Raw genomic sequence first — 25,943 nt, 5'->3', positions numbered from 1 at the left:
ATCTGTTTGTGTGAGCGCTCCCCAAAGTGGTCCTGACTGAAGGGGCTGCGGGGGTCACACAAACCCTTTCTTTGCTCTGTATGGTAGTTGGTCACGATTACCACCAACACATTTGGCGGCATTGAGCACAGCCTGGCATACGTGGCACCTGTACTTTGCTAATAGGGTTTGCAGGACGAACACGAGGACCTTGAAATTCGCAGCGATCCCTCATATGATAACAGATGTGCATATGGATATGGCTGTTTTTATAGTTTGCTCATTAAGTATCGCTGGAAGTATTAGATTTGGCTCATAAATACGTACGGCAATAATCTCCACTGGCAACACAACACCCGCTGTGGTCCTCAAGGTGAACGTTTTCTACTCGTCTCCTTGATCTAAAGATAAAAGCTTCAGAAAGTAAATCCTGCAACGTTGTAACGCATCACGATATTCCGATGCCGAGCGCCGTCTACGAGGTCCGTGTCCGGGGTAATCTAGTCGTCCTGCTCGCTAACTTCGCGTGGCCTTAAAAACAAATTATCCCGCTCTGAAAAGGTCCAACGATACATCATTTAGCGCGGTGTTTAATAACTCGAAGATGAACGCAGAATACCCGCTCCCAACGTGCCGCCAGACAATGTTCCCCATTTTAATTCTAATTGCCAAGTACCATTGTGAGGACGGCAATATACAAGATGTATACAGCAGAGGCGATGGCGTGTAATAAGAGCCGGAGACTATATTACTGGCGCGGACATGAGCGCGGCTTACAGAGGCCATTAGCTTTTAAAATCAATTGGCAGTGAAGTAATGACTTTACCTTAAGGTTGGAGGCCTAATAATGCCAGTTAGTCTCGTAGCGTCTAACACACTTGTAGGATTATGAACAGTCGCAGGAAAAGGGGATTTTATTTGAAGTGTAACTAAATTTTAAAAAATAAAAAAAATTAAAGAAAAAAGTTTAATGTATACATTTTACCATCGTGACATTGATGGTGGTCCGGGGGCCGAGACTCTAGTGATGGCTAAAAACCAATGGCAGAAACGCTCAGAGCACTGTGCCCGGTCAGCTGCTTCAGGCACTGTATGGCCTCTGTAGCGGCAGAACGGGCACTTGGCTCAGTTGAGAGTTGCCGCCCATTTGTTTAACCCAACGGCGGGCGTCTCCGCACGTGGACTTCCACCAACCAACAGTTCTGAACTTCACTATGATCTGGTATAAATTTAGTTACAATTTAAAGGGGTTTAATCAAAATTACGTTATCCTCTATCCACGGGATATAATTTGTTGATCGGTAGGGGTTTCACCACTGAGACAATATCCGACCTCGAAAAACAGGGGTCCTGTGTCCCCCTGCTCTGCTCACTGAACCCCCCGCAGTGAGGAGGAGACTGAATGCAGTGCTGATGGCACAAGCGAGCCGACATGCCATTCACTTTCTATGGGACTGCGGAGGTACCCAGTGGCAAGCACTCAGATATTTCCATCAGCCCCTTTGGAGTGAATGGAGTGCTTACTGCACCTACCTGACCAGCGTTTCATTCATTCAGCCGTCACTGTGAATAGAGAAGCAATTCCCACAGTGACAGGCAGAGTCCCTCTCCTGGGATTAGTGGGGTCTCAGCAGTGAGATCCACCATAGATCAGCTACTTATCCCCTATCCACAGGGATAAGGGTTAATTTATAATCTTGGTACAACCCCTTTGAGGAGACATGTATGCGTGGCGCATTTTTCACCAAAAGTGGTGTCAAAATCCACAAACGAGGTGCAGGTGTCACCTCTCGACTGAAGAGCTGAAATCCGCACTGATAATGGAGGGCATACATGAGGTGCTACAGCTGTAAGATACGTGGCATCGGGCACGTTCACGTGGGTTTTAACCGATCAGATCCGCGGCGGAGTGTTCTGATGAGGCCCGGAGTCCTGGCACAGATTTCATGCGGATTGAATCCGGTACGGTTCTATTCCGGCAGTTGAAGTACTAAGAAATAAACTGCAAACGGTGGAAAGAAGCAGCTTCTCCTCCGTCCTACAGCTGCCAGCCTAAGAGAATAAAGGCCCTGACATTGCCACACCTCATTCATGGAAGAGATAAGTAGCCCTGTACCCGCTTCACAGCTTACACAGGCACAATGCCGACATACAGGTGTAGTGGTGCCAGGTACCGCCAGCCCAGCCCCGTGCCAGGCTCTGATCGCCCTGTGCATTGGCCATCACTACCGACATCCCAGTAAACCCCCTTACATCCCATCTGAAGGTTTTAGAGATTCTAACTGATAGATAATAAATCAGCTGTGTTTGCAATGATCTTTACCAATGGCGCCACTACTGCAATCTCCTGAGTCGTGCACCATCAGATGAGCGGGCTCGTTCACACGGCCGTATTCTCTGTCCATACCCAGTCCAGATTTATTAATGTTGCACGGATGCGCTGAACTAACTGGGTGTATTCAGTCGTGTCTTTTTACATGAAACTATGTTGCACATAAAAATAAAAAATTGCAGCGCGTCCCATTTTGGCGCGTATTCGCGGACCACACGGGGATCTCAGCTGTCCGTGAAGTTATTCCCTGTCCTGTGGATAGCAGATACTTTGACACAACCCCTTTGCCCTCTGCCATTGAGACATAACTACTAGTTGTGATTAATTGTTTCCTACCCATCAATTACAGTTTTTTTTATAATACATTAGTCATCTTTAAATACATGTCATATTTGTGGAACAGAGATATCACATTAACCATTTTCCTAGGCAAATAAGCATATGGACGTAGCCACTTAACCCCTTGAGTGGCACGCCCGGAAATTTTCCAGGAGGAACTCCATTGCCGATAGTGATATAGCCTGGAAGATTTCCGGGCTATGTATCACTATGGGACCTGCAGAGCACAATGCCACAAGCTGTGGCAGTGTGCTCTGCCTGCACAGTCCCACACAATGCAGTGCAGGAGTTTATAAAAAAGAAGCAGGAAGTACCGGCAGATCGGTTCTATTTTCCTGTTGTTTTTTTTTTGTTTTTTTAAACTCCTGCACTGCTTTGTTTACAGGTTGCCACGGAGACCATCGGCTTGTCAGAAGCCGGCCGGTCCCTGTGGCAGGGAGAGCTGATGCTTGGCTGTCAGAGGATAGCCAAGCACCTGCTCTACACAGCAGAGAATGGAGAAAACCTCCGACCTCTGCTGTGTTAACCCTGTACATGCTGCGGTCTATGCAACTGCAGCATGTAAAGGGCTGACAGAGGGAGGGAGCTCCCTCTGTCAGAGGATAGCCGGGCACCAGCTATTACAGCAAAGAATGGAGAAAACCTCTGATCTATGCTGTTTAATCCTTTACATGTCACGGTCTATGCGACCCCCGCAATGTGATCAGAAGGACCTGATGGGGCTCTGTGGAAGTCCCCTAAAAAGGGACAAAATTTTTAAAAAAAGTTAAAAAATAAAAACACCTTTCTCCCTTTACTTTGTAAAAAATTAAAAACAAAATTATACATGTGGTATCCCTGCGTTCGTAATGACCCAGAGGAGGAAGTTAGTATATTATTTAACCCCTTAATGACGCCCCCCCCCCTTCTAAAAAAAAAAAATCATAACTCCTTTATTTATGCATTGACGTCACTGCACGAGGGCTTGTTTTTTGCGGAATGAGTTGTATTTTTCAGTGGTGCCATTTAAAGTACCATATAATGTACTGAAAAACTTTTACAAAATTCTAAGTGGAGTAAAATGAAAAAAAAAAACAAAAACACAACATTCCACCATCCTTCAGTGCATTTTGTTTCTACGGTGCACAAACTGCAACAAAAATGACCTGATAACTTTATTCTATGGGTCAGTACGATTAATTGTTAATCCGGGTATACAGCAGGTAGGAACTAGTAGGGGTTGATCCAGGGAACAGTCTGATTGCCATTAGGGAGTCGGGAAGGAATTTTCCCCCCAAAAGGGCTAATTGGCTCCTGCCTCTTGGGTTTTTTTTGCCTTCCTCTGGATCAACAACACAGGAGGCTAACAGGCTGGACTAGATGGACATTGTCTTCATTTGGCCTTACATACTATGTTACTACGATACCAAACTTGTATAGTTTTTTTTTGCTGTAGTACTTGTATTTTTTTTTCAAAGACATTTAATTTTTTGAGATTATTTTCTGCTGCATCTTCTGCGCGCAATAACTTTATCTTTCCGTCGACGTAGTTGTGCGAGGGCTTATTTTTTGCGGGATGTCCTGTAGTTTATGTTAGTATCAATTCCGAATACATACGACTTTTTGATCGCTTTTTATTGCTTTTTTTTTTTCTGGGAGACAGGGTGACTAAAAAAGTGCATGTCTGGCGTTATTTTTTTTTCGGACTACGTCCATCGTGCGGGTCAAATAATGCACTACTGTGATAGATTGGACTTTTACGGACGCGGTGATACCAAATATGTATTTTTCTTTTATGACTAGATCACTTTTTTTTTTTTTTTTTTTTAAAGCCCCCGTGGGACCACAACTAGCGATGCTTTGATCGCTCCTATAGTATGACGTAATGCTGTACGATTGCAGTTATTGCCCGCAGTTGTCAGCTGTAATAAACAGCCGCCACTGAAGGGGTTAAAGGAACGGTAACACTTGTGGACTACCATGTGCAAGGCGCAATTTGCCTAAGATTAAAGTGCAGCAAGGAGGCGAAATACTTACACGGACCAGCGATAACAGAAGCTTTATATCCAGCTCCGACACTGGGTCACATGGTATGGCCCCTCGGTCTGCGCTCGTCATGTCATAATGGGGGCTGTTTGGTCCCTTCTATCCCTGCATCAGCTGTAACAAAAGGCTGGCTTAGTTATTCCCACATTTAGCTATTGATGACCTACCTCAGGGTAAGTCATCAATAGCAGATGGCCGGGGTTCGCCGCCGAAGATACATTTTTCTGCTGGAAACGGGCACTCCATACACTGTGCAGTGGCCCCGGCTAGTATCACATGCAGAGTCCCGTTTATTTCAATGGGACATAGCATACAATACCAGCTGCAGCCACTGAACAGTGTATGGAGCTGTTTGCTTCCGGCAGAAAAATTGCTCCATACACATAAGCAACCAGCCTGGAAGAATAGCAGGTCGCCAAGGGTCCTGTTGGATGGACCCCCACTGATCTGATGTTGATGACCTAATCTGAGGATTGGACATCAGTAGTTGGAAGTGGAAGAACTCCTTGTCAGCTTCCATGATATGACAGGCAGAGAGAGGCATCCTACATGACTTAGATGGACCCACGGTGGTGGAACCTCCACCTAAGTAATTAGCCTTCATGGACAACTCCTTTAATGCAGACTATTTGGTGCCCTGAGGCTCCTTTTCCTGTCTTCAGAGGCCAATGTAAACAGTATGGGCAATGACCGATCATACAATCATTCGTCCTCCATGTGGTGTATTGCCGTCAGCACATCTCCTGTGCGTACGGGTAGTTATGCCATTGACCATGATGGTTTTTGTGCTACATAGAAAATGTGATCACCAAATGAACGAGTGGTGGCTTGTTTGCCGGGCGATTGGTGACACCTCCACATGGCTGTCTTTGACAACTGACACCAGCCAACAACCGCGATCAGCATGAACACCGATCTGGTAAACCTTTACATATCCCGATCGGTATTGAGACAGTGAGGTGCCATTGGGTTGCTATGGTAGCTTTGGAGTCTTCTGTAGTTGACAGGTTGCCATAGTAGCCTGGCTTGATAGCCTGCGGAAGGCGGTATAATGCAATACTGTGGTATTTCATTACACTCTATGAGCGATCAAGCAAGCACAAGTTTAAGTCTCCTACAAGGACTCAAAAAAAATAAATTTATCACACACACACACACACACACACACACACAATCAAGAAGTCATATGTACTCCAAAATGGTATCAATAGAAGCTACGGGACGTCCAGAAGGTTGTAGCAGAATTTATTTATTTTTAACAGTAACCCCGCCGATGAGTGACCGAGGAACTATCCTGAAGGTAGGTCATCAATACTTCAGATCCTGTTCAGCCAAAAGACTTCTCTAGGACTCCCCCATAAAAGTGAATGCAGAGTCTGCTTACAGCACTAGTCAGGGGAGATAAGCAGCACTCTGACAGCTGGTGATTTTTCCTGGGGAACTAAAATCATGCCTGTTGAACATGCGGGTGGATTACGAGTAGGCTTCCCCATACACAATTATTCACAACTAGTAGAAAGCCCCGCAGGACGGCGACTGCAAATCCATTATACTTTATACACACAGGAAAAGGATTCAGTGGAATTAGGAATAGTTATAAGGGGGCATTTACACAAGCAAGTTGCAGGAGGGCGCAATTTTGTTCCAAGAAACCCAGGCCAATATCGAACTTGCAAACCTGCAATTTTTATGAGAGTACGATGAGTTTTGCAGCATCACAGCACTTGCGATTTTCACGCTTCTGAAAGATGGCATGTTGCTCCAATACTGGGGTGTATTTACACAGGCAAATCGTGGATAATTGCAATACTAGTCCGAGAAACTCAGAGCGATATGGCGCTTGCAAAGCCACAATTTTTATGTGAGTAACCTGCATTTTGCAAGAAAAGCATCACATTCGCATTTGTCAAGTGCATAAAAAACACAATAAAATATTCACATTGTTCCAATATTAAAAATAGCAAAAACATGCAATTTTATTTTTTTTAAGGTCCATCTGGAATACTGGGCTATATCACAAAAAGAAAAACAAACAAACCAAAAAAACAGAACAAGCAGCATGGAAGCATCTCGGCTGCAGCAGCTTTCTATGCTGTCACACAAGGACCCGCGGGGAGGAAGCGATCCCGATCCCAGACAAGGACCCGCGGGAAGGAAGCGATCCCGATCCCAGACAAGGACCCGCGGGAAGGAAGCGATCCCGATCCCAGACAAGGACCCGCGGGAAGGAAGCGATCCCGATCCCAGACAAGGACCCGCGGGAAGGAAGCGATCCCGATCCCAGACAAGGACCCGCGGGAAGGAAGCGATCCCGATCCCAGACAAGGACCCGCGGGAAGGAAGCGATCCCGATCCCAGACAAGGACCCGCGGGAAGGAAGCGATCCCGATCCCAGACAAGGACCCGCGGGAAGGAAGCGATCCCGATCCCAGACAAGGACCCGCGGGAAGGAAGCGATCCCGATCCCAGACAAGGACCCGCGGGAAGGAAGCGATCCCGATCCCAGACAAGGACCCGCGGGAAGGAAGCGATCCCGATCCCAGACAAGGACCCGCGGGAAGGAAGCGATCCCGATCCCAGACAAGGACCCGCGGGAAGGAAGCGATCCCGATCCCAGACAAGGACCCGCGGGAAGGAAGCGATCCCGATCCCAGACAAGGACCCGCGGGAAGGAAGCGATCCCGATCCAAGACAAGGACCCGCGGGAAGGAAGCGATCCCGATCCAAGACAAGGACCCGCGGGAAGGAAGCGATCCCGATCCAAGACAAGGACCCGCGGGAAGGAAGCGATCCCGATCCAGGTTTTAGGATGGAACCTGAAGACGAGGACCTATTGGAAGGAAGCGATCCTGATCCAGGCTTCTAGAATGGAACCTGAAGACATGCCACCGGCTTTCCCCAATGTCTACATATTCCTGGAGCGGGAAACTAAGTTCATTTTTAGGGGAGACTTCTAACAAAAAGGACTTTTCCAAAGAAGACGCCTAAATTAGGAAGAACAGAGCATCACTGAGTGACAAGTGGGATGTAAAGCTGCCTCTATGGATAATGTATGTGCAGACCTTGAGAACAATGGAAGCCATGCATCCCGCCTCCAGTAAATAGAGCCGTGGAGGTGTTGCCACGGCAACTGGTACACCAAATAGTACATCAGTACCTTGTTTATCAATGCTATTAAACTTTATCTACTAGAATATTACAAGGATATATTCTCATAATGACTTCCACACACAACATATCGTATTGCACACAGGTTTTATATACCGCTGTGTACAGGGACCATTGGGGGAGGGAAAAAATGATGTTTTTGCTTTTCTGTAGAGAAAATAAAACAAATCACTAGGGCATCAGCGACAACACCCTGAATATTTGGCAAGACACCACAGCAAACACTTCGTACAATAGACCCCACCAGAATCCATTCAATTCCTATCCAGAATATCACGCTGACCCCATTACATCTACTAGACCTACACATAAGCAACGCAGAACACTGTACACAGATCACAAGTTCAGAAAGTGCCGGCGTGCCAACACCGCGAACCGCGTATACTCATACAATAGGCCGTAATTATAGTCAACCTGGTGCCAGGACAGGCCTCTTTAAATGAGGGCATTTACACATTACTAAACTAATTGCTCATTACCATATGTTCTGGTTGGCACTACAGGGGGCATTTAGTGGGTACAATTGTAACCACTAATACTTTTCAGATGTTCAAAGCTCCAATTTATAGACATTATCCAGGGAGTATAAAGAAGGTCTGTGTGCAACGTCACATGGAGAATCGAGAAAGCATTATTGTAATCTCACCTCGTCCGCTGCGATAGTCTACGCTTCACTTCACCACACGATGAGGTTGGAACGAACATTGTTGCCATCTCTCTTGATTGCCGCCACCAATATCGGTCGATGAGATTGTGGAGTGGGGCATGCCACAAGGACCCATCTGGCTTAACGTCACAATGTCTTCCACCGGCTTTGGAACGACTCGAGGGTGGGAAGGTAGTCAATATTAGGAGGTAACAATTTTTTTTTTTTTTTAACTTTTGACATATCGTAGGGACACGTCAGGAGTTTTGATCTGTGGGGGTTCCACACCAACAACTAAAACGAATGGGCAGAATGGGATTGCACATAGGCTACATGTCCTCAGTGACCTGAGAGAAGGTTGTGGAGCTCACCCGAGTGCCACAGTCTCTTCAAGACAGCTGATGGTCCCGGGCGGTGGACCCTCTACAATCAATCATTAATGATCTCTCCTGAAGATCGGTCACCCATATTTTAGTCCCAGAAAATCCCTTTAAACCTAAAGCAAATCAAGTGGAAGTCTGTGTTAAAAGAGACTGTAAAAAGATAAATTGAAAGAAGATATTGTGGAAAGGTTATCAATCTTTGTGGGCGCCCGGGCTTCAAGGAATCTGCATAGAGTGCTCGAAGTGCATGAAGTTCAGCCTCCGCACCGGACACAGACTCTTGTAGGGACTCACCGATGTGTAACAGAGCACTATGGCTCCAATACTCTGGCCTATTCTGGAGATCTGAGGATTGGCCAGAGTAAGGGTAATTCAACACAAGCCAATAGATGGATGCCCGAGGAATCTTTTGAAAAGAGTGATTGAAGGCAACTGTCGCCCGGTGTAAACTTGGGACCCGGCAGACCAAGTAAGGGAGGGTCGCTAACCTATTGGAGTCTCTTGGTTTTAAGCTCACCCAAAAACCAAAGTGACTGCAGGCCTGTTTAACCAGGTAGTCCATCATCTATGAACAACTGCCTGTTTAGTATAAATGGAGGTGGCCAGAAGAGATCTCCTACATTCAGTACATGATTATCGCCCCTATGCGACAGCACAAAAGCAATAACCATTGGGATGCTCAAGTTCCCCACAGTCATCCCATGTAAAAGTACCGAAAGAGAGAACAGAGTTAAAGGGGTTCTGACATCAAAAAAATATATATTTGTACTCGCCTGGCCTGATCGCCAGGCATGTCCCCTCCAGCCGGCATCTTCTTCTGTGCCTTTAAAGCAGAGCAGGAGCAGTCAAAAAGACCGCTTCCTGCTCTGGTCCGTCCGGCACTTCCGAGGTGAACGGACGGACCGCACAGTGCTTGCTGTGGGCGGCCCGTCCGTCCTGCTGAACTCTGGAGTGCTGCGCATGCGCAGTGGAGACGCAGCCCATCCTGACTCCTGTCAGAGGGCACCTCTCCACTGCGCATGCGCGCGATCCCGGAGTGGCGCGGCTCGTGCAGACAGAAGAGGAGGAACAGCGCCTGCTGGGAGATGACCCCCCCGATGTCAACAACAACAGAAGAACAGGTAAGTGTTATCTTTTTATGCTTTAGCAGCCATTAAACCATGGGTTCCCTGTGTCCATTAGGCAGACCAGGGAACAATGGCTGCTAAAGCATAAAAACATTATTTGTGTCAGAACCCCTTTAAGTAGTACCCAACACCAAGGACAAAACATCCAAAGAGCTCTGTCCCTAATATAGCTAGAAGTTTGCCGCTAACAACCAACTTTTTAGGCTATTCTCTAACGAGGTCAATGGAATCCCGTTTACTAAACACAAAAGTAAGTCCTGGAGTGGTCTGTAGGTACACATACTCTTTCCATACTTCTTGACCCCTTTAATCACACGCTAAAGTAGGCCCGGTCGGCCAAAAATTAGAGGTTTGACCAGCTTTTCTGATAAATGTAGGGAGACCTAAGTAGTTCCTGAAGCTTACAGTATTTAATCTACTAGTGAGCAATCAAGTTGTGATGTCAAGTAGGAAGTTGGAAGATTAGATTAGCATCTTCTGCTCCGCTGATTTCTTTTACATCCTTTCTTGTCACCGCGTGGAGGAAGTCTGTACAGAAGAAAGCTTGAATTACTATGTTCAAGAAGATGACACAAGAGCGGGCCGAGGTACGAGCGTCAGATTAGAGGCACAATACAGCATGGCAAGTTATAACTGCATACAACAGAAGGGGGCCCGAGCTCACCTGTTACTAAGCTTAAGGCATATCACCTCCAGAGCCCGCAACGAAGGGTAAAAAAACAAGTGGTAATTGAGAAAAAAGGATTACAATAACTTGGTTAATTTTACACAGGCCAATAAAATCCTCAGAATCCCGCATCCAGCAGAAATCTGTACGATTACCGTGCAGTGTAAAGGCACACCCCGACTGAACAGGCAGTGGGTCCCTTGTGAATGACTGCCTGCTCAATGTGAATGGCGGTGGGGTAGAACGATCCCCGGCCGGCTCCAACTACATTCACTAGTGATGCTCGTTCTGGTGTAATAGCACGGGTACGATTATTGCTGGGACGACCTGTTGGGCATCTGCACCCGACAAGACATCCTGCGTAGAAGGGCCCTTACTCAACGACAATATACATCTTACAGCACTGAAATCAAAAAATTGCAATATGTCCTATTTTTGGCCAATTCCACTGCGAGAATCGTACATTCTTTCCTATGGAAGCATGACCAAAAAAAGAGCACATCGCACGCCATGCAATCTGCATACAAAAGTGATGCTTTTTCCCCCATTTCAGCTACCGGAAACGACGCAGTACAGCCGATGCAAAGTGTTCTTTTAATGCAGAAACAAATTGCAGAAGCCAGACAATCCCAGGCTTACAAGTGCGATACACGTCCGAATTTCTCTATATCGCACTTGCCGTGTAGGGACAGAGGAGATCCTCTACCACGGGTACAAACTAGGTTACAGGCAACTGTTACCAATCACGTTAGAACGAAGTAATAGAAACAACTCTCCGGCATACAGAATACGAGCAGACGCGCGCCCAGGACAAATAAGTATTATTTATACATGAACCCGGCTTGAATTATACTGTAACTGAAGACGGCCTCTAGTAACAGTACAAGCTGTATGCTAGAGCACCTAGAAAGAAGCCCGGCCGACTCAGCTTCTACCATATTTCCCAAACTCCTGTAGGTTACCATCGCCCCCATCATGAGAGTTTGACATCAACATTATTATGGGATTACTTGGCGTACAAGTAACACTATTGTTCTGATGAGTCCGAAACACTGGCTCCGCAGCACATGTGTCATGGCGGCTGGCTGTGGTCGACGGCGTTCCTTACCTCTTCCTCCCGTCAGCGCTCGGTTGCACGCAACAATTATCTTCTCTTTTAGGATAAATTGACAAACCATTAAACAATTTTTACCTGCATACAGCAAGAAAACACATTTCCTGCTCCTCAAGTCGGATACCTGTGACTTTCCTCCTCAGCCGTCAGTCACCGCGAGCCATTACACAAACAGAGGCGAGTGTTAGGGGCAAACAGCGAGATCTGTGCCGCGAGAGGGGATAGTCACCCAAAAGCCTGGAAAACTTATGTGGCGCTGATGAGTCTTGGCCAGGCAGGGGTTAATTACTGCATTTATGACAGCCAGCAATGCAGAGAGCTCCCTCCGCTTGCAGTTACTTCTAGCATCCGTGTACTATGGCAGCGGCCGTAGAAGGGAGGTGGAGGGAGTTTAGCAGCATGACTGCTAAACTCCCTCCTCCTCTTCCCTGCCCCTTGTCCACAACCAGTAATTGGAGGGGACGGGGCTTAGCTCCGCCCCATTGCAAACAGCACCAAGGGGCGGAGAGGAGAAGAGAAGGGGGAGGGAGTTTAGCAGTCACACTGCTGAACTCCCTCCCACCTCCCTTCTATGGCCGCTGTCATTGGCTCCCATAGGAGTTAATGGCGGTGGCAGTAGTCTGGCCAGGAAGATGGCGCACACCGGGCAGGAAACACCCGCAGAAATAGGAGTGTGATCTGATGCATTGGAATTCATTACATCAGACAGTAGCATATACTGAACAGCCGTGAAAATGCCAGCCGATATGCGCTTGTGTGAATAAGCCCTAACTATGTATAAAAAAATAAAAACACCACACGTGGCATCATTGCGTTGGTGATAACCCACAGAAAATAGTTAGTACATTATATAATGAGCACATACTTCATGAAAAAAAATATATACATTAAAAAAGACATGGTGAAAATAGTTAATTTTGCCTGTCTCACCTTACAAAAAGAAATAGAATAAAGCAATCAAAACATTGCATAGATCAACAAACTGTACCATTAAGGCCGCCTGCAGACAGCCGGGCCGGGCCCCGACCCGAGCATCTGCAGAGAGCAGCGTGACACTCACCTGCTCCCGCGACCCTGGCACTTTCATGCCGCGATTTGTTTGCCGGGCAGCCAAATCACAGCCATCTGCATAGGATTGCGTTTGTTAACGCAACCCTATGGCGGCTTCCAGGGGCGGAAATGCCGTGGAAAATCCCGCCGCGTAATTTCTGCCCGTCTGCAGGCGGCCTAAAAAGTTCAACTCATACTGTAAACCGTTAAAAAAAAACAACACATCTTTCGTAGCACTGTTGACAAAAAAAAGAGAAAATGTTTAGGGGGTTGTTTAAAATTCCTTATATTTTTAAAAAGTTTCAAGAAAAAAAAAAAAGTTTATAAAAAAATTTGGTACTGACAATTGTACTGGCCTGCAGAAGTAATTAATTTACCATATATCAATATTTACACCGTACAGTGAACGCTGGTAAAAGTAATAAACAGAATTGCAGATTTTCCACCGAAGACAAAAACAAAAATGTTACGGCTCTTGGAATGCGGCGATACAAGAGCAAATAAAAAGTGTTTATGTACAAATAGCAAGACATCGAAGGGGGGTGGGGGCGGGGGGAAAACCCTGTATAAACTTGGTGTCGCCAGAATCGTGTGCCCTGAATGCTGTAAGCCTGGGTTCACACGGGGCGGATTTTCTGCAGTTCTGCTGCGGTTTGCCATTGCATACCGCACTGCGGCAAAACCGCTGCGTTTGCAGTGCAAATGTGTTTGGGCAAAAAGCTGTTCTCACAGGACGGATTTTTTCCGCACTGCCTCAGTGCGGAAAGGCAGCAGCGGTGCGGTTTTTCAAGATGCAGCATGTCCATTCTTTTGACTTTTCCGCAGCGCTTTCTTGTCCATAGACCTCTATGGACGCAGCAAAATACGCTGCAAAAGTAAAAAAAGCGCTGCGGAAAAATATGCTTGCGGATTATCCGCAAGACAAAAATAACCTTTGAAGCGGTTTTGCCGCAGAAGCAGTTCTTCTGCAGCAAAACCGCAACGGAAAAACCGCAGCAAAACCGCAACAAATCCGCCCTGTGTGAACCCAGCCTAAAAATGAAACCAAACGTCAAAATTTCTTCCCCCAATCCTACAAAAAATAAATAAATAAAATAAATAAGTTTTACAAGTTTTACAATACATTACATGTACCCAAAAATGAGGCCATTAAAAAAAAAACAAAAAAAAAAACACTACATCTTCCCCTGCAAAACACAAACCCTCATACAATATCATGCCGATGATGAAATGCTCAAGTTACGGCATCTGGAATGAGACAATGAGAAAAAAAAACTGAAAGAGAAGTTGGTCATGAAGCTGCAAACAGGCTTGGTCACCAAGGGGTTAAGCCTTTTACCTGCCGCATAATGATCCACCCGTGCTTGGTTTGTGCTGTACTTTATTTGGGCTATATTGTGTGTGATTCAACATAAAATGGCAAAGGCTGCACGTTGCCACATACACCGAAACATTGCCAACTTTAGCAAGACAGCAACTGCGGGAATCCACTGGTCCAACTGGCAGATAAAAGGTGAACATGCTAGCTGCAGATGTGTCTGCATGCGTGCAGCAGACCTGTGTGTGCACGCATGTAGCAGAGCTGTACATGTATAGGATTGCTGCGTAGCAAAGTTGTGTATGCCAAGTGCTGTGTGTACATGTAGCAGAGCTGTACGAGTATATAACTGCTGCAGAGCTCTATGTAGTAGAGTTGTGTATGACGAGTGCTGTGTGTATGTGCATGTAGCAGAGCTGTACGTGTACAGGATTGCTGCAGAGCTGTGTATGCCGAGTGCTGTGTAAACGTGAACCCATGTGCTTGCACCATTGTATGAATGGACACACAAGGGTTAATAAGAGCTGACCGTTCACAGTTACCTCCCTCCCATATACTAGAGCACCGAAGTAAAGTATATTCAGTGTGGATGGGAAGGAAGGTGGGGGGTTCTGACTGCTGGGACCCCCACCGATCCAAAGAGCAGCACCGAGTGGAGAGAATCAAGTGCTGCATGAGCCTGCGCTGTGCAGCGCCATTCATTTAAAGGGAGGTGAGGGAAACAGCCGAGTGCCATGCTTGGCCGTGTTAGTCTGCCTGGCTGACATGAACGGAGCGCCAACGAACCCATGTCCAAAACTCATGTCACTCCGGTCTGAGCTGCGATGCAGAAATGACTGGAAGTGGGGCAAACGGGGGCCCCCATTGTCGGGATTGCTGGCAGTTCCAACCTATCAGTTATCACCCATCCGGTGGATGGGTAAGAAACTGTAGTAACAAAAGAGGACACATCGCCAGAATATCCCTTTAATGCCCACATACGCACCGTTGCTGAACTTGTACGGACATCTTTGCTCAGCACCGTCAGTGGGACGCAAGGAGGAATCAGGGATGACAGAAACTGAGAAGGGGGTCCTAAAAGGAAGCCCCCACTAGGATAACCCCTTCTCAAAAACTCTCTCCACTATTCTGCCCACTGGCACACATGTACAACTTACTGCTGCCGAATTCCGTATTGTCGTAATCGCTAGTTAAGGGAGGGTTATCATCTCCTTACGGAGAGCACCTAGGAGGTGAGTGATGAGACTTATAAGGCCATGCATGCTCCTCTGGGACATATATGCAAGTAACGAAGATGGAACAAGACCTCTGCAGCGCCACCTATTGGAGGTCAGCATTCCTGCAAATCAATGTCCAACCCTTTATACAGGTCTTTATAACATTATCATTTATGATCATTGCTAAAAAAGACCTGTATAAAAGGTTGGACATTGATTTGCAGCAATGCGGTCATCCAATAGGTGGCGCTGCAGAGGTATTGTTCCATCTTATTTGCTAATCGCTGATTAGGACGCTGTGACTGGCGCTCAATGTGATCAGCTGTGCCTTCCATGGAGGACAAGTACAAACTATACAGTCCGCTAGACCCTGATAGTTTGGGATTCGTCCTATCCTCTGTCAGAGGCTAACAGTTCTGGGGGTTTTGCCATCCCCCTGCATGAAGGATGGCTGGTATAACTGCAGCATGTCGTGTGAATGAAGCCATCGTCTACACGGAATGACTTCCATCGAGACCTAAAGTTGTTATAAGATCTATTCACACATCAGATCTAAAAGAGCAAGGGAAAAAAGCGCGGTGTCTGCGGTGAAGTAAGTGCCTTTTACGAGGCTCTCGGAGAGCGCCACACAATAAACGCTGGGTAAATATTGACTGCAGTTATTAATCATCATATTGTCGCCCTTCTATGAACAGAGTCATTGCACCTGTAGGAAAGTAATGGACTATTAGTGAGGCGAGCGGAAATACGGCCACAATCATGGAGTAGTCCCATTTAGAAAGTCTGCTTTTCCAATAGGGGTTAATGAGGGTGGTCTACTATTAAGGACTGTGAAGGACGCAGGATATCCATATATTACACAGACAGCCCATCGATGAACAGAGAATGGTATAATACTTCATTTCCCTATGGAGGCGCTGCTGGAGAACTGAGCGCGCTGCCAGCTTCCGTCCCACATTACAGCCCATCAGTGGGGTTTACAGCAGCGGGGTGCTCTATAAGGATGACTTGTGGGGCGCAGATACCAGACAAGTCATTCCAGATATTATACACAGGAACGAGCAGCGCTCAGTGACTGGAGGCAGAGCGAGGACCGCTGGGAGGTTTGCAGCAAGTGTCTTAATAGTCACACAGTGCCACCAAGAGGAGAAATTATAGGGTATGTCCAGTTGTAAATTATTGGGGGTCTCCCAATAGTAGATCAGTGAGGGTCCAGCATCCAGAACCCCTGTTGATCAGCCATTCACCAGGCTGGTACACACATGCACTACGTTAGTTTCTGCATGAAGCAGACAGCTGCATTATTACTGCAGTGGCCAAGTTTGGTATTGCAGGTTAAGTTCCTATTGAAATGGATAGGAATAAGAACTTTGCCTGCAATCTTGTAGTGGCCAGACGTGGTATTACAGGCAATGTTCCAATTGAAGAGAATGAGAGTGTGAGCTACAATACCAAACCTGGCCACTGCAGAGAGAACAGAGCTGTAGGATTCCTGCAGGAATCAGCTCAGTGCACCAGCATACCAGCAAACAGCTGATCGGTGGGGGTACCAGGTGGCAAACCCCCAATTTACTACTGATGGTCTGTCCTCGGTATAGGCCATCAATCGTTACAACTGGACAACCCCTTTAAGTATTACATGTCATTTGGCCCTATGAAGTCACAGGATCCTCTGTAGTGTGACACTTTTTGTAGTTGGCTCTCTACTCTTGACTCCCCTCAATTAACTCAGAATGAACACAAAATTAGGGAAAAAATAAATAAAACATTGTCAGCAGTACAACTCCCTGAAGTCATTAACTCAATAAGTGAGTAGCTCAGCTTTGTCACAGCGCAGAGGGATCAGCCCTATTATTGTACAAGGGAACAATGGGATGAAACTGAAAGGGAGGAGACACAAATTAGACATTAGTCAGGGTGATGAATGAGTGGAACAGGTTACCACGGGAGGTGGTGAGTTCTCCTTCAATGGAAGTGTTCAACAAAGGCTGGACAATATCTGTCTGGGATGATATAGTGATCCTGCATCTGTCAATGAAAAGCCAAACTTTGTCTTATGCACTTCCATTGATTACGAAGACGATTCTCACGTGACCGTCTTGCCATGTGAAAGCCGTAGCTGGCAGCAATTTATCCCAGCTGGATGGTATTTATAACCCTGAGCAGCTTAATACATTCCTATGCCGACAACTTGGCATAAGAAATAACAGTAAATGCCTTATTGTGCAAGCCTTCAGGGGTTTTCCAGTTATAAAACTACCGAGGGCCTTTCCTTAGGACAGGCTATCAATAGTAGATCAGTGGGGATCCACTAGCCCGGACCAGCTGATTCCAGGGCCATTGTACTTGTGTACCGAGCAGATTTCTGCAGAAAGCAAACAGCTCCGTTCCCACTATAGTGGCCAGCCTTGGTATTACAGGCTAAGTTCTCATTCACTTTATACACTTGTACAAGAGAACACACGCACAGACTCTGAAACTAGTCAGATTTTCGGGAGGCCATCCGAACCGCAGCCCATACGTAATTAACATTGTGTATGGTCTGCGGGTACCCGCATCATCACTAAGCGACGGTGCGGAAATACAAACAAAAAAAAAGCTGTACTGCGCATGTCCAACAACGAGCCGCTGTGGAATCTGGTCCGCCCGTCCTTACTTTTATAGTCAAGCTCACTCCCAGCCCATATATTTTCAAGTCCTGGAAAATCCCTTTAAATTACGATGGATGACATCCTTGCCCATTGTCTGTCTCACAAAGAGAATCCAGCCGATAGCGGCGGCACTGAGTGTTTCACGCCGCCGTTTATGGTTGGGGATTGGCTGTCTTCTCCCCCAGTAAAGAGAGACTCAAGTGATCAGCATAAGTGACATTCGTCTCAGGAAGCCAATCCCCAACCACAAACAGCGGAGTGATCTACTCGATGCCATCAGCTGCATTGACTTCCTGAGACTATAGTCATCCCGCTGGGCACAGTGGCTAAGGACGGACGAAGAGCTCCCACAGCACAGGTACTAAAAAGTTTGTTAACTTTCTCTAACTTTCCAGCATTTTTCAGACGGGGGAACGCGTAAAGAGATTGACTTCTGGTCCCACATACAGTAAGCTCTATAATTTGGAGAGTCAAAGCATGAGTCACATGGTACAAAGGCGGAAGGGTAATTCAGGGATAACCATATTACCTGCACTATTATTTACCCCGTGTGAATTACAAACCAACTAAACTATGAAAGTAACACCATTCCTGCCGTGCGTCAGCTGGTCAGGGAACATAATGGCTGAGCCTTGTTCTTCCTACAGCCGAGGATGCCGGCCCTCTAATTCCAGAGGAAGACAATGGAGCATCCCGAAGAAATGCCAGCGCCCCTCAGCCTCACACTATGACTCCAGTATCTGCCAGCAGTAAACAGCCTTGTCACTTACATATCACTGAGCGGGGTCACAACATCTGCTAGCAGAACTCCACCAAACCCGGCCATACGGCTCTAGCCAAGTCAGACTGAGACTGAAACACCAGAACAGATACAAATAGGAAAGTGTTACAAGCTTGCTTTATTGTGACGAAGAACCCAAACAAGGTACTGCCGAGCAGCAACATCTGCTCAAGTATCAGCTGAATACCCTCCCCATCTATATCACACCGCCGAGTCGGAAGCCACCCTGGTAGCCCGCTGACTGCTGCCATTCGCACACAGCGGTGGACCAAATTTTTAATAAGTTGATAGCAAGAATGACCGGTATTCCCGTCTCACGTACAGTCATGTGATCAATTATCACATGGGCTGGCTGGGCTCCATTGGGCGTTTCCTGTTCTACTATGGGAGCAAGAATACTGTATCCTTGCCCAACGAATCCATCTGATAACAGAGCCAAACATTTGGGATGCAGCCAGTATCTGCACGCAGCGTGCTACGTTATTTCATCCAGGATTTTTGGACAGATCTGCATCGGACGCCCTCAGAGTCTCCGGCACAAGTGTGAACCCACCTTAAGTAACCATACCTGCATATGAGAGTGATTTCCACATACCCTTGAGGTCTCAAAAGGGTATGTGCATTTCAGCTGTTTCCGTTACCCCCATTCATTTCAATGGAAGTTAAAGGGGTTGTCAGCTATTGATGGGAAGGATAGGCCACTGCCCAGGGCCCCTTCCAATCAGCTATTTTCTGGGCCAATGTACTTGTGCACTGAGCTTATTTCTGCAGGAAGCAGACAGCTCCATTCCCACTGCAGTGGGCAGGCTTGGTATTGCAGGCCCAGTTCCTATTCATATCAATGGGAACTTGAGTTTGCAACACCAAAGTTGGCCATTGCAATGAAAACGGAGCTGTCCACTTCCTGCAAAAATCAGCTCGATGTACGAGTGTGGAGGCCCAGAAGACAGCTAATCAGTAGGGATTCCAGCCGGCGGATCTCCGCTGATCTGCTATGGATTTACTCTCCTGTAGAAAGGCCCATCAATAGCCGTAACTCTCGTCGAGGTGGTCAGGAAACCTGCTGCAGGTTTCATCTCTGCTAGCATGTGCTGAGATGGTACAAACCCTTTATGCCGGGGTCACACGGGTCATATTCTCAGCGGAAACCTCGTGGTTTTGGCGCTGCGAAAAACCACAAGATTTCCGCCGGGAAAGCACAGCTTCAAAACCTGCGGCACTTAGCTGCGAGTTTTGGAGCGGCTTCGCCGCATGCTTTTCTGTTATGGCCAGCGCTCCCATAGAGAGAAGCGCAGCCGCACTGGGGGGGGGGGGGGGGGGGGGAAGAGTACACATACTGCGTGTCCTGGGAATCCACGCCGCAGCGCAGGCTTTGCCGCAACGGATTCACCGACCCCGTGAGGACAAGAATTTTGACGTGTCTTGGCTGGCTTTTAGCCTGATTAGCGGTCACAGGCGGATTTGCCGCAGCGAAGTTCCGCACGGAATTTCCGCCCCGTGTGAGCCCCGCCTTAAGCTACTTTCGTGTGGTCGTAATATGGTCACATTCAGGCACCTGAAGCACCTGCAGCCGCGGTCTAGTCCTGCTCAACTCCATCCTTTAGGCCAAACACCAAGACCGCCAAATCCGTGACATGCCTTGAATATAAAGAGGCCCGCCCGGCTGCTGATTACCATTTTCCAAGACGAACCGGCTCACCCTACTTAGTTGTCTTGTCCAGCATCTTCTGCCAGATCTGTACCGGAGGCTGGACCAAGCCATCAATGCAGGAGTGAAGGTGCCTAAGGGTCCATGTTACTTCTGCACACCCTTTATGGTCCCATTAGGTCCCATTAGTCAGATGGCCATAGAACCTTACCACAATGCACGTAATATACAGCCATGTGATAACACACTTAGGCCTCGCCCCGTATCATATGGTTTCAGACACATTTCACAGCTTCCTGGGGTGGGATCGCTATTCTTTTGAAAAAAAAAAAAAAATGCCGCTTTTACAAACAGACAAGGCCAACCGGGCATGTGCGACTGCGCGAAGCTTCTACAGACACTCGCGGGTCCTCGCAACCCATGACCGAATACGCTCTAGCACGGGAGATACAATGTGTTCGCACCGCCACACTGGTCCAGGATGGCCATAACGTAACTATTACAGCCATAACGTTTATATCCAACGTGTTTCCCCATAAATGGCGTATGGGGCAGCGCCATTCTTACGGCTGGCAGGACATAGTCACACGCCTCTTCCAGACGTCTCCGATACATCACTACGTATGAACGGAAGGGGGCGGGGGTGTCGTAAAAAAAACGAAAATAAAGCTAAAAATCCACATTTTCACGAACGGGTCGGATTTCTCAGGTGCAGAATTTCCATAGCCGTATCCGCCACCATAGCCGTATCCGCCACCATAGCCGTATCCGCCACCATAGCCGTATCCGCCACATGTGACCGTATATGTACAATCTGTAAGAAAAACCCCCGTTCAGGACTCTAGGAAAGCCGGACGAAGAGTCCAGCAACTACTACAAGGGAATGAGACGGGAGAGCGAGGGGTTATATGTTATATTTGCAGAGGGTAATCCGCCTGTTGGAGCCTATATAGAATATGGCCATATTAACCCCTGCATGCCTGCAGTGGAGAGGCCGGCCATGCAGCACTACGCTGGCCCGGACCTCACGCAGGGATGACGTGTGATCCTTCAGCAGGCGAGAGCGGCGCCGCACGCAGGAGAGACGAGCAACATGTGTAATATACACAGCAGCATCCTTCATCCAGGCAGCAGCAGGGATGTAGTCAGCGACCGACCAATCCCGTATCCAATGGAGACAGGAAAGCACTGGCACAACATGACAGACTGACCAGAGCCACCGCACGCCGATCGGCTACTACCGCCACGGCGGACGGATCCACGAACCACACTCTAGTACACCGCACAAGTAGACCGCAGATATGGCCACCGCATTACTTATGCATTATCGCGCCATTTGCCAGGTACGCCAAATGTCGGCTCTCGCTTTATCGGGATCTATAAAAAAAAGTGGTCGGCCGCAACGTATTGTCAAAGCGGCACGAGCGGAAAAAAATATAAAACAGCACAGAAGGGCGTGAGGCTGGACGCGGCGCGCTGACTTTGCGCATAAGTTACGTAGAAGTAGTCGTATTCCGGCGGGTCATGTGACGTACTGCGAGTTCTAAGCATCGCTCTAGTTGGCAGCAGTGACAAGCACGAGCAGCACTGGCAGTGCCCACACACCCCGTGGCATCAGTGAGGGCACCGTACCCGGCCACCATACACACAGACACACAAGTGCCCCCAGGGCTGATGACAATACACAGACACCTCACACCCCGCCGGCTCACGGACACCTACCGTGCCTGCTCGCACCGTCTGAGGACAACTTGCAGCAAGGATCCCACATGAGCGACGGTCCCGGTGCTCCCGGGGAAGACGCCACCCTGTGCCCGGCACCTCCGGGTGGTGAGGAGACACTAGACCGGGGGAAGGAGGAGGAGGAGGCAGCGGGCGGGGAGAGGATGCAACGCGCATGCGCAGAGTCCTGTGTGATCAACGGGGGCGATACGGAGGGGCGGGGGGGACAAATTCAGCGGCTGCGACACCCCTTCAGCCACGGCGCGCAGTCATGTAGTGTGAGCCCAGCATATCAGCCGTGTGCGGGACCGCAGATATACAATATATAGTCTACACACTGACGGGTATATACAGTGCTAGACTGAGGTATATGTGTATATTACACCTGAGTGTAAACACTGTATATACATGCAGTAGGTGTATGCGATACCTCAGTGTAACACTGTATACACACAAGTGTATAATACACCTCAGTGTAATACGGCATATACACGCAGTAGGTACATATAATACCTCAGTTAAATACTGTAGATACATAAGTGTAAAGTATACGCAATGTAATACTGTATATACATGCAGTAAGTATATATTACACTGAGGTGTTATACTGTATATACACAAGTGTATGATACACCTCAGTATAATACGGTATATACATGCAGTAAGTATATAATACCTCAGTGTGATACTGTATATACATAAGTGTATGATACACCTCAGTATAATATGGTATATACATGCAGTAAGTATATAATACCTCAGTGTGATACTGTATATACATGCAGTAAGTATATAATACCTCAGTGTGATACTGTATATACCTAAGTGTATAATACGGTATATACATGTAGTAGCTGTATGTAATACTGTATATACACAAGTGTATGCTATATCTCAGTGTAATGCTGTATATTCACATGTAGGGTATTATTGTATCTTGACACCACCGGAAGCTAGGGGGTTTGATAAGAGAAACGCCCCTATCACACCCCCAGCTCCTGATAGGGTCAAGCATTGAAGGTCCTAGCAGCGTGCGCGTTCCCCTGCAGCCTTCCAGTCCCTGGAGTTACATTGCTGTTTCGCTGCTCCCCTGCAGCCTCCATCCTCCTCCCTCCCCAGCGCGGTCACCGCAGTAATTTAGCTGTGTCCTGCTCCCCTGCATCCTCCTCCCTCCCCAGCGCTGTGCCCGCAGTTAGCTAGTTATGTTCCTGCTCCCCTGAAGCCTCCCTCCCCAGCGCTGTGGCCGCAGTGAGATAGTTGTGTCCCTGCTCCCCTGCAGCCTCCCCATCCCCCTCCGTTACTCACTCAGTGAAATAGGAGTGGTGTGCTGCCGCTCACCTGCTTCCCCCGTAGTCCACTGCCACTAGACACTGGGCCCCCAGGGAAGGCTCTCTGCCTCCGATGCTTCATTGTCCTGCGTCGCAGCCCTGTGCAGGGAGGCCGCCGTGAATCAGCTGTTCCGCTGCCCAGTGCAGGGAGGCCACCGACAGAGAAGAACGCGCTGTGGCAAGAGTAAAGCCACTTGAGGGCCTGTTATGCCACTGTAAGTCTGTAGTGACTTCCAGGACCTGAGAGGAGGGCGTGGCCGGCCTGTCAAATTCCCTGTACCTTGTCACCACTCACACTTCCAGTGGCAACAAGATACAATACCCACATGTAGTAGGTGTATATTATACCTCAGTGTAACATTGTATATACACACAAGTGTATGATAAATCTAAGTTTAATATTGTATACACACACGTGTATGATATACCTCAGTGTGAGGGTGCGTTCACATGAGCGCATAAACGGCGCGTTTTTGCGCCCAATCGTATATACGTGACCATCTGAGGCATTGGTTTCCAATGTATTCGTTCGCACGGGCGATTTTACGGCGCGTAAAAACGGCAACCCGAAAAAAAAACCGGAACATATGCGACCGAAATACGCGCCAACGCATATTCGATGGCCAAAAAGATAGTTTGCAAAGTAGGAACAAACGATAATACGCTTTCTAGCTCTGGTCATGATCACCGAAAAACGTTCTTTCCGGCGATTAAACGCTGCGCACGTGCGAACGTAAATACGCCTACGCTCGTGTGACTGCGCCCTGAGGGTGCATTCACACGAACGTATATCGGCTCGGTTTTCATGCCGAGCCGATATACGTTGTCCTCGGGTGCAGAGGGGGGAGGATGGAAGAGCCAGGGCCAGGAACTGAGGCTCCCGCCCCCTCTCTGCCTCCTCTCCGCCCCTCTGCACTATTTGCAATGAGAGAAGGCGGGATGGGGGCGGGGCTAAAGTCCGGGAATTGGCCCCGCCCCCGTCCCGCCTCTCCTCATTGCAAATAGTGCAGGGGGTGGAGAGGAGGCAGAGAGGGGGCGGGAGCCTCAGTTCCTGGCCCTGGCTCTTCCATCCTCCCCCCTCTGCACCCGAGGACAACGTATATCGGCTCGGCGTGAAAACCGAGCCGATATACGTTCGTGTGAATGCACCCTCAGGGCTTCTACCCACTAGAGTTTTTTTGTTTGTTTTTTAAGCCGCAATATTGCAGCGTTTAATGCCGATGTCAATGGGACTTTCTAATGTTAAAATCGCATCGCACAAAAATCACAAAGCACAAACTTGCAATTTTTGTGCGATGCGATTTTAACATTAGAAAGTCCCATTGACATCGGCATTTAAAAAGCGCAGCGATACCGCAGCGTTAAAAAAAACGTAAGTGGGTAGGAGCCCTGATAATGTATATGCATGCAGTAGGTATATAATATACCTCAGTGTAATGCTGTAGATACATGCAGTAGGACTTTATCACACCTCAGTATAATACTGTATATACATAAGTATTATATACCTCAGTGTAAGGGTGCATTCAGACGACCGTATATCGGCTGGGTATTCACGCTGGCCGATATACGGTGTCTCTCTCTGCGGGGGGGGGCTGGAAGAGCAGAGAGCAGTGCACTGAGCTCCCGCCCCGTCTGCTTCCTCTCCGCCCCTCTGCACTATTTGCAATGAGAGGAGGCGGGGCTGGGCTAAGTTTCCAGGAATTAGCTCCACCCCATCCCACCTCTCATCATTGAAAATAGTGCAGGGGGGGGGTGGAGAGGAGGCAGGAGCTCAGAGCACTGCTCCCGGCTCTTCCAGCCTCCTCCCCCTGCAGAGAGAGAGACGCCGTATATCGGCCGGCGTGAATACCCCCTGAATGCGCCCTAACCCCATCTGAATGCGCCCTAATGCTGTATATACATGCAGTAGGTGTATATAATGTCATAGTATAATATTGTATATACATAAATGTATAATATAGCTCAGTGTAATACTGTATATGCATAAGGCCGCCTGCAGATGCGGCGGTGAGGATTCTCGCCGCGGGACCTGACTCAAGTGCCTGCAGGGACCAGCGCGTACTCACCCGTGGCTCCGGCTGTTTGATGTGCCGGCTTGGGCGCAGACTGGAGCCAGCGGCGGGTGAGTGACACAGAAATAGAACATGCCGCGGTTTGTTTGCCGCGCAAGATTTTCCACGGCCAAACCGCGGCCGTCTGCATAGGACTCCGTTTGTTAACGCAATCCTATGCAGGCTTCCAGCGGCAGAAATCCCGCTCATGTGCAGGCGGCCTAAGTGTATGATATACCTCAGTATTATACCGTATATACATAAGTTAAAATCACAAAAAGGGAATTATTAAACAGACATAAATCCCAGAAAGCGCCACATACTCACCGATACAAGAGGGCGGGCATACAAGCCAGAGATCACTCAGAACATGGCCAGACTGCTATATGGAGGA

The 25,943-nt window shown here is 47.9% G+C and overlaps 1 protein-coding gene across 2 annotated transcripts in view; it reads right to left on the bottom strand.

Annotated features, from left to right (window-relative positions):
* The window catches only part of FUT8 (fucosyltransferase 8), a 158,414-nt gene extending 136,089 nt beyond the window's left edge, over positions 1-22,325 (bottom strand). For both annotated transcript variants that reach the window (XM_066608684.1, XM_066608685.1), the window contains exon 1: positions 22,168-22,325. The gene's annotated coding sequence lies outside the window, so the exon portion shown is untranslated. The remainder of the gene's footprint in view (positions 1-22,167) is intronic.
* Between the last annotated feature and the right edge of the window lie 3,618 nt (positions 22,326-25,943).

This window comes from Eleutherodactylus coqui, chromosome 6, assembly GCF_035609145.1.
Source record: "Eleutherodactylus coqui strain aEleCoq1 chromosome 6, aEleCoq1.hap1, whole genome shotgun sequence".
Taxonomy (NCBI): Eukaryota; Metazoa; Chordata; class Amphibia; order Anura; family Eleutherodactylidae; genus Eleutherodactylus; species Eleutherodactylus coqui.
This window is presented reverse-complemented; position numbering and strand designations above follow the sequence as displayed.